General features: G+C 32.1%; 1 long non-coding RNA gene across 1 annotated transcript; it reads right to left on the bottom strand.

Moving 5' to 3' along the window:
• Positions 1-8,659: 8,659 nt before the first annotated feature.
• Positions 8,660-13,303, bottom strand: LOC128613027 (uncharacterized). The gene is made up of 3 exons (XR_008386827.1): positions 13,086-13,303; positions 12,598-12,675; positions 8,660-10,618 (listed from the first exon to the last, which is right to left on the bottom strand). It is a non-coding gene; the product is annotated as an uncharacterized LOC128613027 (long non-coding RNA).
• Between the last annotated feature and the right edge of the window lie 216 nt (positions 13,304-13,519).

The following is a 13,519-nucleotide window of genomic DNA, read 5'->3' as shown; positions in this document are numbered from 1 at the left end:
TTTGCTAAGTTATAGCCGTAAAACACGTACGACTGTACATTCTGTACATCTTTTACACTGCATTCCAAAAAGTCTAAAAGTTCACCATAAAAAGCTGTTACTCAGCTTATATCCCTGCTGAAAAAAAAACCCCAATAGAACCCCTTATAGAATTTGTAATGGTTTTAATGGTTATAATGGCAATTGTATTGGTTTTAATGTAAACTGTAATGGTCCGTACTGGGTAATTTGTTGCCTTCTGTTGGTGCCATGTTATGTCTAGTGGATACTATTAAGGACCTATGTCCTTAATACATCCTACTACTTAATGTAAATCATTTGGTAATGGTTTTTACCGTCAGCTGATGGTTTGTAATGGTACTTGTAGTGGAAACCATTAGAATTTCTGTGATTGGAATTTCTTGAAATTTTTTTTTTTCTGCAGGGATGTCATTCCAGAAAACACTTATGTCTAAGACGCTTTGAGTTTTGGTAAAGCAGTTTGGTAAATCTTCATATGAAATTGAAGTATAGTGTATCTGAAAATTCTGCGTGCTCAGCACACAAGGCTTCGGGTGAACACTTGGAACTGTCATCTTTACTTTATGCCTTTGAATCAAAAGCCTTAAAAAAGCAAACGCAATAAAGAAAGCTGGCCACAGGAAGAAAAAAAAAAGCTTTCGGTTTGGTGTCAGAACATTTGTATTCTCAAGATATCTAACATTAATCAACGTTTTCTCCTTAAATTCACGAATGTATTCACTTTTTTTGTTATGGTCTTCTTTGTTCTGAATCAGGTGCTATTTATTCTTACACTAACTCTTGGTAGTTTTCATTTGAAAGAAATTTCTTGCACTTTTTCAGTTTTTATGTCTAAACCCGTACAACGTGTATAATTCAGATTTTACAACAAAGACTAAAAAAAAAAGGTCATTTGGATTTCAGAAAATCAAGAAAAAGTTGTAAAAATACAATCAAGTGAATTTTTTCTTCCACAAAGGCACAAATATATACATCGCTTAGGCATGTAAATGAGTTCTGTATCAGGAGAGTTTATCCTGTACTCCAAATCTGGCTAGTTTTCATCTGAGAGCAATTTCTTTGGTCCTAAAAAGGTTACTTTGGTTACTTGCTCAGTTAAACATGTATAAATTCACATTTTAGACTAAGGAGTAAAAAAACAAAACAAAACAAAAATACAACATGAAAAATGTCGCTCTAGTATATTTTGTTCAATTTTGGATTTTGGGAAATGAAGGAAAAGTTGTAAAATACTGTGAGCGGTCTCTCTACCAAAGCACAAATATATCACGCAGCTATTATTCAATTATTGAAATCGGACATGTTCTACCGAACTACTGAAAAGATCTACTGTTCAAATCATTCCAAAAGATCTAAATTCATTCAAAGGCGAAATCCGTACAGTACGTTTTTATAAAATGTAAACATGTAAAATTCATAAAAAGTAACCAATTTGGACTAAAGTCAACATAAAAAAAACAAAAACAACAACAACAACAAAACAAAACCCAGACGTTATTGTAATGAAATAATTTGAGCAGATATTATCATACTTTTTCACATTTGTGTGAAGGCTCGCAAACATAACTAGGTTAAGTGGTTATTAGTTTCATTTAGTAAAACACAGGATTTCTAATATAGCAAAATAGAATTTTTGAATAAGACAAGATGAAAACATTACATGGCAACAACCATAACTTAAGAAGTTTAGACCTTGTTGTATGTTGTATATCGAAGCTGTATTGAGCGTCTCACCTGAACACGCCAGAAACACTGCAAAATAAAAGAAATAAAACATTTTCAGACTCTTATTGTGCAGCAAACACACCGGGGGAGAATGTTAGATGTTCTTTGGCTGAAGCATCATTCAACTCTTAAGCCCCACCCCCCCTCTCTCTCTCTCTCTCTCCCTCCCTCTCTCCCTCCCTCTCTCTCTTTAACCCTCCTGGTCTGTTTTCTACTTAGCAACAAAGTCCCACTGAACCAAACTATCTCTATATATTTATAGAAGTATTACTGAAGTATTTATTCTAAAAACCCAGTGTGTAATCCTTACATATTTAAATATTAGCAATTAGCGCCATAAAACTGTAACAAAAACGAGATTACGTTTGGTTTAAATGTACAAACCAGCCTTTTTAACACTTTTATTTTATGTTGCTGTTCTTAGAATGAGCACGCCATCTTCACTAACACAGCCTGTTTTTAAATATGTTTAAATATCTTTCAACCTGATTAGGAAAACGAAATAAACTCAGGCAAGCAAAGGGAATTTTGGGGGAAAACATTTATTTATTTATTTATTAAATTTGAAATGGGTCACATTGACCGAAACCTAACCAATCACAATTCCCTTTTTGTTCTTGGAAATTGTCTCGTCTTTAGTGTCAATGAAGTGTATGTAAAATAAGTGTGTCTTAGCATTTATATCTTATCATAAGTGTATCTTATCGTTTGCATTAACAGTTGAATTAAATGTCATTAAAATTTGGAGAAAAAAAAATACAATGAAGTACACTAGGCTACAGAACGCATGCACGTTTTTTTTTTTCCCCCTTAATATTTAACTTTCACACTTGGCAGATGGTTGAATCCAAGTTGATCTGACACATTAGACCTTACGCAAGACGACGTTTATAACCCGACACATAAATGGGTTGGAAAAACTTCTGCATTTATTGTGTTTATTGCGATTAACCTGTATGTTTACAGTGATATCTCTGCACCCCAAAACCACGTTTTACAGCACAGTATCACAGTATACACTTCTGAAACGTTACAAGTTCAAAGAGGACAACACTAAATGCTATAGTTAATTAAATCAATCAACTTTTATTGAAACTCCTCCTATTTTGCAATACAGTCAAGTATTCAAGTATATATGTATATATATAAAAAAAATAATAATGGAGAAAACGAAGATCAAAATGAGATTACAAATAGAAGCACGAAAGATGATCAATAAAACAATGAGCTAAAAATTTAAAAGTAAACGAAAGTCATTTGACGTTATCGGTTCCATAAAAAATTTAATTATACATTTATCTAACATTGCAAATTTATTATGAGAATGCAATTCCAGGGCACAATTAGTTTTAGACATTTCTACTAGTATTAAGTTTGAAATGATGTTATTCCATATGTTGTTATTATATATATATATATATATATATATATATATATATATATATATATATATATATATATATATATATATATAAATGATGTTATTATATATTTAAAATATTTTAGCTGCTACTGTATGATGGCATGTATTTTGTTGTTGTTGCTGGACTTAGCTAACCCACATTAGAGGAATGGCTCTAATACAGACACAGCTTCGCTTTCTGACACGTGTTTTTGGGGGTTTTTCCAGGGAAAAGTGACTGCAGAATCTTGTCCTTCACTGTTGCGCCCTTGCTCAAACATTTCTTTTTCACATCTTGGGTGAACATGTTGCAAAATGTGTTTATTTTCTGTAAAAGAAGACAGGAAAGACAGTGTGTGCATGGTAGACACAGTGGGACAAACATGAGACTTTTCAGTAGATTACGTCACAAAAGGACAACAGTAAATGCCGTTTATACCACGGAGCTGTTGATGCCGACAAAATGCTTATAACTGACAAAAACGGAATGATGTTTAAAAGACCTGTGACTTCATATACTGTGTATTTTTATAGCAGAAACTTTCTTTGATTTGGGCCAGATTTTGATGAACTGCTTAGCATCAAGTACAGATTTTAATGACACCACACTCAGGATGGAGATTGAAAGTAAATAAACATTTATAAAACATCTGTGAAGAAATTTTGGTTGCACCATTCTAAACATGGTGTATTTACAAAATCTAATCATTCTACTTTTTTTTTTACTTATATTTAACATAGTTACTTACCTACTTACTTTTTGTTACTTACATACTTACTTATTTAATTTCTATCATATATATTAGATTTACCGATTTACTTGTTTACTTACTTACTTTTTTAATTTCTATCATATATATTAGATTTACTGATTTACTTGTTTACTTACTTACTTTTTTAATTTCTATCATATATATTAGATTTACTGATTTACTTGTTTACATACTTACTTATTTAATTTCTAACATATATATATTAGATTTACTGATTTACTTGTTTACTTACTTACTTTTTTTTAAAAACTTAAATACGTACTTAATTTTTTAACATACATACTTACTTACTTACTTTTTTACAATTTATTTATTTACTTACTTGCTTACTTTTTTAACTTATATACTAAGTTATTTACATTTTTGAAAACTTGTTTATTTACTTTTTTGCTTACTTTTTTATCAAGCTACTTTTTTTGTTTTTTTTTAAAATAATTTTTATGAAGTTGTTTTATTTGTACTGAGGTACTTACTCATTTTTGTTAATTAGTTATTTTACTTTTTACTCATGTATATATGCTTTTTAACATATTTATTTATTCACGTATTAAAATAGCAGATAAATGCAAGAAACGTGTTTTTTTTTTAATTTTATTTTGAAGATCCATTTCGGTTAAATCTCTGACTGGTGATTGAACTGACATGATGATGTACAAATGGAGGCTGTTACATGCATCAAAAATGTTCTGAAATCTGAATTTGGGACAAATGAACAATTTCTGAGAAACTGAAGCTGAAACTGTGGGTTTTTCTGGAACGGGGGGCTTTTTGTCTTGGTATAACTATTCCAGATTTGTGTATCGTTATATAGCACCATTATGATCACACCTATATACTGTACATTACTGAAGAATAACAGGTCTAGTAGAATTTGTGTTGAAGCTTAGAAACGTTATTTAAATGAAACTGATTTGATGAAAGTGAATAAATTTGGAATATCTTACCAATTGGATCTTGGTGTTAACTTTGGGTTTGGTATTTTTTACAAAATCCTGGCAAGTGCAACAAAATAATGGGTTCTTCTGCCACTTCGGTGGAGCAGTGTAAGTACCCATCTAGAGGACAGAGGAAAAAAGTTTCTGTGTATAGTAATTAAAGTTATAAATACAAATACAAATATATTCATCTATTCTATTCATTTTCATCTGTTGCATTGGAATTTAATTTGTGGTTTTTTTTGGTTTTTTTTTAAATACTGTTCACATTTTACACCCATGTCTATATAGTTCGTTTTTTTTTTTTCCAGTAGAAATACTTAAAGTATTTACTTAAAGTATTTTTTACTTACTTTTAGGTCTCCCTCACGTTGGTCCCTCATGATGCTCGATGAACTCAGGGCCAGATTTTTAAATTTCAGCTTCATGTTAGAATGAATTGAAAATCCACGGTGCTCAGCAAAAACCGCTGTTCATGAAAACACAATTCTAATCTGATCAATATGGATTCATAATACTTTTTTATTTACTTACTAACTTACTTATTTTAATCTATATACACAGCAGAATCCAAAAGTCTGACGTCAAATAAATGCAAAAATTCACCAAGTTGAAATAACAAATAAAATTTTGTTGGAGAAATAAATCATCTTCAGAAGCTTCACTTTTTTGATTACTGATTAAACAAATCAGGAGTCGACTCAGACTTTTGGATCCGGCTGTATTTAATAAAACCACAAGCATGTGTGTGTTAATAAGCGCAGTCATTTACTAAGCAGCTAGGATAGTATTATGAAATTCTTACCTGAGATCATTAGCAAAATGCTGAGCTGAATTACAGATGGCATGCTGGTCTCGTTAGTTGCTTTTTTTATTATATGAATTCAACTTTGCAAATGAGGAACAACTGCATGACTAAATTCAGCCACAGCTCTACTCTCATATTCTCTCTCTCTACCTTTTTCTCTCTCTCTCTCTCTCTCTCTCTCTCACTCCCTCTATTTTCTCTGTTTTTCTTCCTCTTTCTGGAGTGTGAGGGCTGTCAGCCACATCTTCTCTACGTTAGCAGAAAATCTTTACATCTTCCAAAAACGTAACCACCTCAGACAAACGGTTTATTCTCATTTATGCATGCTTTTTTGTGTGTGTGTTGAACGTATACCGCTAGCTGAGGTTATTCTTCAGTCTGTTGATAATGCAAAACAAGAAAATGTCAACCTAGAGGTTGTTCATTTGGGCAGCTGGAGATGAATAAATAATCCCATAAATGGATGCCAAACTTATTGTACTCGGTTGATATTGTACGTCAAATATTTTATTGAGTTAATATGAAAGAGAGTTAAAAAAGATAGACATAACATAACAATCCCCATCGCCTCTGACTTGCTCATTAAGGATAAATTCATACATTTAAAATCTCATTTTAAATCCTGAATTTCTATGTTTCTGTAAAGCTGCCTGGGGACAATGTCCATTGTTAAAAGTGCTATACAAATAAAACTGAATTGAATCGAATTGAATAAGATATATCATACAATTAAAATGCCAAAGTTCGTGAACATGTGTAAGTTTACTTCTACAGGCTCCCAGTGAGAATAAACAGATCGAAAACTTATAACCCCAACATAATTTCAAGTAATTTCTTTTAATATAAATGTCTTTTTTTTTTTAATTAAATGTGAATACAGTAAACATCAATTTGTGAAAATATATTAGGACAGGAATAATGAATTGGCCCTGTCAGAGATTTAGTATTTAACTCATTCTTTCTAATACTTAGATGCAAACCAAACTCTAAACGATCCTGGCAGCGGATTAAAATGAAGTACAAAAACATCATTCAAAGTGGTGAGTAATTGCAATTATATATGCAATTGCATATTATAATAAAATATATCCGCTGTGGCAAAGAGAGAAAAAAAGTGTGAATTAAAGAAAACATCAGGAGGGCCTCCTTCTCAGGAATAGAGAAGAATGCCCCACAGTGGCAGAGGAGTTATATATAGTATATATAGTATATATAGTGTAGTTATATAGTGGCAGAGGAGTTATTTATAGTATATATAGTATAGTTATATAGTGGCAGAGGAGTTATATATAGTATATATAATATATAGTGTAGTTATATAGTGGCAGAGGAGTTATTTATAGTATATATAGTATATATAGTGTAGTTATATAGTGGCAGAGGAGTTATTTATAGTATATATAGTATATATAGTGTAGTTATATAGTGGCAGAGGAGTTATTTATAGTATATATAGTATATATAGTATAGATATATAGTGGCAGAGGAGTTATATAGTATATATAGTTTATATAGTGTAGTTATATAGTGGCGGAGGAGTTATATATAGTATATATAGTATAGATATATAGTGGCAGAGGAGTTATATATAGTATATATAGTATATATAGTGTAGTTATATAGTGGCAGAGGAGTTATATATAGTATATATAGTATATATAGTGTAGTTATATAGTGGCAGAGGAGTTATATATAGTATATATAGTATATATAGTGTAGTTATATAGTGGCAGAGGAGTTATATATAGTATATATAGTATATATAGTATAGATATATAGTGGCAGAGGAGTTATATATAGTATATATAGTATATATAGTGTAGTTATATAGTGGCAGAGGAGTTATGTAGTATATATAGTTTATATAGTGTAGTTATATAGTGGCAGAGGAGTTATATAGTATATATAGTGTAGTTATATAGTGGCAGAGGAGTTATTTATAGTATATATAGTATATATAGTATAGATATATAGTGGCAGAGGAGTTATATATAGTATATATAGTATATATAGTGTAGTTATATAGTGGCAGAGGAGTTATATAGTATATATAGTTTATATACTGTAGTTATATAGTGGCGGAGGAGTTATATATAGTATATATAGTATATATAGTGTAGTTATATAGTGGCAGAGGAGTTATATATAGTATATATAGTATAGATATATAGTGGCAGAGGAGTTATATATAGTATATATAGTATATATAGTATAGTTATATAGTGGCAGAGGAGTTATATATAGTATATATAGTGTAGTTATATAGTGGCAGAGGAGTTATATATAGTATATATAGTGTAGTTATATAGTGGCAGAGGAGTTATATATAGTATATATAGTATAGATATATAGTGGCAGAGGAGTTATATATAGTATATATAGTATAGTTATATAGTGGCAGAGGAGCATATCACTTTGCTCACAGCTGATTGGTCCAATTTAGGTTTGGCTTTGAGTTTTCTTACCCAGAATAAAACCTGCTCCGGAGCAGGTTAGCCACGTAGTGTGTTACCATGGCGATGAAAACAACCAACCCACCTTGTTAAGACCAAAAAACCAGAGTTTAACGCAAACTTACCTCTGGGTAGCCACCGCAAGTGGTTCAGTGAAAAACAAAAAGAGACAAAACAAAACAAAACAAAAACAAATATATGTTTCTGCAATGCAATTTACGCATTCATTTATTTATGGTCTATCTATCTACAGAACCATCCACTAATATTGGCACCTTTGGTAAATATGAGCAAAGAAGGCTGTGAAAAGTTGTCTTTATCGTTTAACCTTCCGATCTTTTGTTAAAAAAAAATTCACAAAAATACTCCGCTCTCATGGATATCAAAGAATTACAAACACAACCCAGATGGACAAGTGTAAACATGTGAAGGTGCATTTCAACATGTTCTGTCCTGAAATCAATTCACATTTGAATTCAAGTAAACACACGTGACCTCATGTAAATAATTGTCACGTGAGCGAACAGGCAGACAGATGCAAACGCAGGTAGAGATGTTTATTAAGATGCAGCAGACAAATCCAAAACATGGGCAAAAAATCAACAATCATGAAACAGGTCAAAGGTCTGGCGATGAACAAACAAGATATGAAAGGCAGGACGATCTCAGAAACCACCAGGCAAATGGAGGTCAATAACATAAACACGAGCAGAGAGATAAAACAGACTTCGCATCATCACAAACACAAGGAATGGCGTTTAAATTTCACAGTGTGTGAATGAACTGAAAGTCCTTTTAAACTGTGGCCGTGATAGTGCTGAGAAGTGGATGCAGGTGTGCGTGATTAAAATGAAGGCGAACGTGTCGATATGTGATTGTTCTAGTGGCTCATGGCGGCCATTTTAGTAGGCCGCCATGCAGGCTGGGAAATGGAGTTCGTGGCTTGAGTAGCCCCAATAAAAATATGTGATCTTACATGAAAGATAAAACCTCATGGTCTACAGAACAAAAATGAATCATGTGGGAAAATGAATGTGTTAATGAATGAATCATGTGGTAAAATTAACGTTAATAAATGAATCGTATAAAAAATGAACATGTGAAAATAAACGAATCGGAACAAATGAATGTAAAAATAAACGAATCATGTGAAAAATGAACATTAAGATAATTGAATCATGTGAAAATTTTATGTGAAAATAAATGAATCGTGTGAAAAAACAACATGAAAATAAACAAATCTTGTGAAAAATGTACACTAAAGTAATCGAATCGTGAAAAATTAATGTGAACATAAATGAAACATGAAAAATGAACATTAAAATAACTGAATCATGTGAAAATGTAGGTGCAAATGAATGATTCATGTGAAAAATTATTGTGTTAATAAATGAATCGTGTGTAAAAGTAACATTAAAATAAATGAATCGTGCGTAAAAGTAACATTAAAATAAATGAATCGTGTAGACAGTTTACATTAAAGTAATTGAATCATGTGAAAAATGAACATGAAAATAAAAGAATCGTGAAAAAAATGAACATGAATGAATCATGTGAGAAATTATTGTGTTAATAAACGAATCATATGAAAGAGTTGCACTTAAGTAATTGAATTATGTCAAAAAAAAAAAGTCACGTGAAAATAAATGAATCGTGAAAAATTAACATGGAAATAATCCTGTGAAATAAATGAATCGTGTCAAATCAACGTGAAAATAAATGAATCGTGAAGAATTTAAGTAAAAACAAAAGCATATAAAAACAAACAAACCATATAAGACATGTATAAACATACATATTAATAAATGAATTGTGTGAAAATATAATTGCCCCCTATATAAAACAAAAACGTGAACAATCCTCATGTGGAAAATGTGTGAAAGATATCATGATTATTCATCGGTTCAGTTCGTCTGACTTTTCTGAAAGAATCAGCGATGTGACACACGCAACCACAAGCATCAAGTGTGTTTTAATAACACCACACACACACACACACACACACACACCCACGCACACACACAGATGTAGGTTAAACGCAGGTTTCAGATGAAAACCATCTTTAACTGTTTTAGTGAAGGATTTTTTTATGTGATTAAAAACATTTAAAACATCCTGTTCACTATTTAACACTAATCTAAAATTTCCTTTTCAAATCTTTCTTATTATAATCGCAGTTATTTAGCAAGCTGAAGAATTACTTTATTATACTGAGGGAAGTAAGAGCTCATGGATTTGTGTATTTGTGTAAATGTTTTGTGATATCCCTGTTCTAACACACCTGATAAGGTGATGAAGGTTCTTTAATGAGCTGAGGACGAGAACCAGCAGCATCAGGGATATATCTGACGTTTCTTACACATGTTTACTTTAATACATGCTTCTACCGGGGACTTGTTAGGGAACCAAAATTTCATCACGCGGTCGTGGAAATCCGATGCTTTCGTCATGCACAGTTTCCGATGAAAATCTACGAACTTACGACATGCTGAATTCAATATCTAAAGAAGAAAAAAGGAAAATCGGAATTAATGCAAAAAAAAAAAAAAAAAAAAAAAAAAGATAATCAAGAATTACGTGTCTAAATCAAGGGCACGTATTTATGTAGATTATGTAGATGTAGATATATAGATTTATGTAGATGTAGATTTTGGGGTGTGAGAGACTTCTACTACTTGCTAGATTTATTTAAACACTTCTATATCTCATTTGTGAGAGTATTCACTAAGAAATGCAAAATAAAAGTGTCATCTTAGCAAGTGCAAATATTTCTAATATAGTATATAATATAGTATATATATATATATATATGTATATATACACACACACACACACACACACACACACACACATATATATATATATATATATATATATATATATATATATAAAATTTAAGATTGTTAAACTTATTTCAAGACATTTCTTTTACTTTTTTCCTTGAAATAAATACTTTCAAATTTTATTGCATAAATATGTTCTTAATAATCTTTATAATTAAAATAATAATTAATAATTTAAAAAGATAGGTTTAATAATCTTATATTTGGTTTATATATATATATATATATATATATATATATATATATATATATATATATATATATATATATATATATATATAAACCAAATATAAGATTTGGTAAACCAAAACCATCTTATATAAACCATCTAATAACAAGAAATACTACAATCTCAATTCCAAAAAAGTTGGGACGCTGTGTAAAATGTAAATAAAAACAGAATGCAATGATTTTGCAAATCTCATAAACCCGTATGTTATTCACAGTAGAACATAGAAAACGTTTAAACTGAGGAAATGTACCGTTTTAAGAAATAAAATAAGGTCATTTTGAATTCGATGGCCACAGCATGTCTCAAAAAAGTTGGGACTGGGGCAACAAACGGCTGGACATGTCAGTGTTAGTAAAAAGAAACCGCTGGAGGTTAACCGGGAACAGGTCAGTAAGATGATTGGGGATAAAAAGAGGATTTTAGAGAGGCGGAGTCTCTCAGAAGTAAAGATGGGCAGAGGTTCGGCGAAAAACTGCGTCTACAATCTGTGGAGCGATTTCAGAATAATGTTCCTCAAGGTAAAATTGCGAAGGCGATGAATATCTCATCATCTACAGGACATAATATCATCAAAAGATTCGGAGAATCTGGAGAGATCTCCGTGTGTGAGGGACGAGGGTGAAAATCGATGTTGCATGCCCGTGATCTTCGGGGCCTCAGGCGGCACTGCATTAAAACCAGACATGATTCTGTAATGGAAATCACTGCATGGGCTCAGAAACACCTCCAGAACACATGATCCAGAAACGCCGCTGTATTCTCCGGGTCAAAGCTCGTTTAAAATGGACCGAGGCGACGTGGAAAACTGTTCTGTGGTCAGACGAATCCAAATCTGAAATTCTTTTAGGAAACGCACGACCTCTAGACTAAAGAGGACTAAAGAGGAGAGGGACCGTCCGGCTTTTTATCAGCGCTCAGATCAAAAGCCTGTCTCTGATGGCACGGTTGTGCATTAGTGCGTACGGAATGGGCAGCTTGCACATCTGGAAATGCACCATCAATGCTGAAAGGTATTTACAGGTTTTAGAGCAACATACTGTACTGCTTCCATCCAGATTCCATCCCAATCTTCACTTCTGAGAGACTCCGCCTCTCTAAGATAATCTTTTTATACCCAATCATCTTACTGACCTGTCGCCAAGCACCCTCATTATTTGCAAAACATTCCTCCAGCTGTTTCTTTTTAGCAACACTTAATTTTCTAGACTTTTGTTGCCCAACTTTTCTGAGACGTGTTGCGGCCATAGATAAAAATCGTAATTGTAATAAATGGTGGTAACAGGAGCTCTGCTTTGCAAAGCCACCCCGTTGTTGATTATTTTCCTGTAACAGCACGTCGCTAAGCGTTTTAACGTCAACCTCAATTAGACATTCTTGTCTCAAACACCATAACTTTTGCTGTTACCTGGCTAAGTTTCCTGGAGATCGAAGGCATCGTCTTCTTCATGAGCTTCTTACACGCCAGACAGCGGATTATTCCTTTCTGAAAACAGCGATGAATATTTCAGTGGAATTATTAAAAGGAAGTTTTTCTTTGATATAATGGATTTAATTTTATATATATATATATATATATATATATATATATATATATATATATATATATATATATAGTCTTTGGGACACTGTAAAAATATTTAGCACAAATTTTAGAGCAGTTTAATTAACATGAGTTATTTACTGTAATCATTACTATTGTACTGTACACTAAATAAACACTTGTACTGGATGTTGTTTATAATAGTTTACCTTACCTTAGGAAACCTCACTCCAAAAAATAACCTCATTATTTATATTGTCATATTTATTTATTTATTTTTTACAATGACCTTTAATTGAATTAAAATACTGTAAAATTCAACAAATGTGCCTTTTTCATTTGAAATAACCAACCTCAGCTTGTGCTGTGCTTCTATCCGTCCCTAAAAAATGCGACATCTGCTAAACTTCGCTGTGGTGTTCCAGGTGATTAGCTAGAATGTTGCTATGGTGTTGCTATGGAATTTTGGATGATTTCTTGGATGTTGCTAGGTGGTTGCTAGGTGGTTACTATTGTGTTCCAGGTGCTTGGTGTTGCTAGGCAGTCGCTAGGTTGTTGCTAGGTTGTTGCTATGGTATTGCAAGTGTTTGATAGGATGTTGCTAAGGTGCTGCTATGGTTTTCCAGGTGGTTGCTAGACTGTTTCTAGGCGGTTTTAATTGTGTTCCAGGTGTTTGGGTGTTGCTACGTGGTTACTAGAGTGTTGTTAGGGTGTTGCTAGGATGTTGCTATGGTTTTCTTGGTGGTTGCTAGAGTGTTGCTAGACAGCTGCTGTGGTTTTCCAGGTG

This window comes from Ictalurus furcatus, chromosome 9, assembly GCF_023375685.1.
Source record: "Ictalurus furcatus strain D&B chromosome 9, Billie_1.0, whole genome shotgun sequence".
In the NCBI taxonomy this organism is placed as follows: domain Eukaryota; kingdom Metazoa; phylum Chordata; class Actinopteri; order Siluriformes; family Ictaluridae; genus Ictalurus; species Ictalurus furcatus.
Note: the sequence above shows the minus strand (reverse complement) of the source record. Positions and strands in the feature narration are given on the sequence as shown.